General features: G+C 41.7%; 1 protein-coding gene across 1 annotated transcript in view; it reads right to left on the bottom strand.

The window, feature by feature from the left end:
* DTNBP1 (dystrobrevin binding protein 1) overlaps positions 1 to 2501 on the bottom strand; it is a 63848-nt gene that overhangs the window by 60644 nt on the left and 703 nt on the right. The window lies entirely within an intron of this gene.

A 2501-nucleotide genomic window follows, 5' to 3' on the forward strand; every position in this document is an offset into this window, starting at 1 on the left:
CTCTTGTAGAAGTGTATCAGGCAATTCAGGAAAAAAGTTTAATGGGAGTTATATATACATATATATATATATATATATATATATTATTGTATACAAGCCATCCACCTCTTGATACAATTTCCTTCACAGACAGGAATTAAAGACCTGCATAGAAATAACCAATCCAGCCCAAGGAATACCATTTACAGGAAGGCTCTCATGGCAAGGAAGAGCATGACAGTCACACATACACAAGCACCCACTTGCCAGAAGTCTGCCAACACAAAACCAGCACAAGCATAACTTCTGTCAGGTTTCAGAACCTCCAGCAGCATCACCACAGTGCACTGCTACTGAGTATATCTGAGGCTTGTTTCACACACAATCCATTTCAAACTGACTTGCCCCTCAAAAACAAAAGAATTATCTTGCTCCTCAAACGCAAAAAAAACCCCAAAGCCTCCAAACCAACCAACCAATCCTCCCCCACAACTCTTTCCACTCTCTTTCAGACAACCTGTATATGTTAGCCAAATTAACATAGTACAGTGAGAACTAAATCTACTGGCTATTCCCTGACCACCATGGCAATGTTTCTAGGCCCTTTGTGATCAAAGTCCAGGACAGTAAAAGTAAAGAAGAAATAAATGACACAGACATAAGCAAGGTGGAAATGAGCCAAAGATACACTCCAGACATGACAGAGAGATCTGCAATCCTGAGTAACCCAGGGACTGAGAAACAACCCAATATGCAGACAGATATTCAGGCTGCTTTGAGGGGTAGTCAAATCACTCCCCCAGTCTTGACCACTATTTTCCAGGAACTCAAAGAAACATCAAAGCTCTACAGCACACCAGGTGGTTTACAATTTGAGAAAAGACATGCTAAGGCAGGTCTCCACCCCCTCTCAGAGTGATGTTTATACCAGCCAAGCCAAGCAGCAACAACCACAGCACACTGAGGAAGAAGCCCACTGCTGCAGGAAGCTGTGCAATTTGCCCTTCCCCGCTGCCATGCTCCCCAGTATGCAGCCTGGCCTGAAACAGCAGAACTCTTCTGCATCCCTTTTGATTGTTCTTCCTCATCCTGAAAAAGCTTGCTAACAGGTGAATGGGTCAAAATTTAGATACCTTGCTCACAGGAAACACAGAATTAGACAGCAGACACAACTGAGCAAGGAAGGAAGCCACAGAAATGGCTAATAACTCTAAACTGCTCTCTTTAAACCACACGACCCAGATTTAATCTTTCTCAGCAATTCATACATGTTCCCATATTCCTTGGGAAGTGATATTACTTTCTTAGAAGCCCTGGAAAACCTTCCCCCTCACAATTTCATGAAATTCAACTTGTTCTACTTTGTAAGCATTTATGTGTAGTTAACAAGTTGGCAACAACTTGACACCAAAAATACTTTCTTTGAGTTTTGAGAATTAGAGAGTTTTAAGCTAAAGTCTCAACATCACCAAATTACTTCTATTACCACTTTGGTGGGGTGCAGAATAGAGTAATTCAGAACACCAAGAAATTAGGTTGCATGGTGTAGGAAGGAAGAAGGGGCAAACCAGCTCAACTTGTGTTCTGGCTACATGGGAATACTAAAGGGAAAAAAAAATAAAAAAATACCTTCCACAGCCTCTGCCACTGCGGTTCTGAGATACAGGTTCCCAATGGCAAAAAAATAAAGGAGGTTACACCACAGATGAAAATATCACTTAAAGACAGGGCACTGTAACAAGGGCACTTCAATGGAGCTGCTGAACACAAAGATGGACATTATGAAATCGGGGACTATTCTCAGAACAAAACATTGCAACACTAGGAAGAAAGCAAAATACATGGAATTTATGTTTTCAGCTCCACTGCAGCAAATATGGAAAACACAGAGTTAAATGACCATCAGATCTGGCATGTTATGACCTTTCTGTTGTCCTCTTTCACCATGTGAAAAACACCCTTTTCAAGAGCCTTACACTGTACTGAGTTATCAACTCCTCTGAGAAGCAAAAGAGAAAGACAGAAATAAAGCAATGCTTTCGTTTGTATTTTTAAGACAGTTTAATATCTAGTTGCTGTTTGGTAAGATGAGACAGATAATACATAAGCAATTTATCTGTTTGATTGGCAGCCTCTTCTATCAGTTTCTCTTGACAATCATACACTAGTACAAGTAATGATAAACTGCTTAAGTTTCTGGGGTACACAGACACTCCTCCCCATACATAAATATTTACCATAGGGGTATTATAAGGCAGCCTTACCACTGCCAAAGACCACACAGTTTTTGAAAGTAATTGATTACAACACGATACTCCCCTGAGGCTCATCATGAGCTAACAGCTCTGGAGCACAGGCATGACCTTGTCCTCCGGCCACTGCCGACTCCCAGTGACAAGCACTTGGGCCACCTGCTTGTACTAAAAACAGCATCGACACAGGGCCTACCCAAATAAACCCTGGGAGGCAACATAGGAAGAATATCTTCCTGCTTTTCAGTGCAAGTGCGGGGCTGTTCCATC

This window comes from Poecile atricapillus, chromosome 2 (assembly GCF_030490865.1).
Source record: "Poecile atricapillus isolate bPoeAtr1 chromosome 2, bPoeAtr1.hap1, whole genome shotgun sequence".
In the NCBI taxonomy this organism is placed as follows: domain Eukaryota; kingdom Metazoa; phylum Chordata; class Aves; order Passeriformes; family Paridae; genus Poecile; species Poecile atricapillus.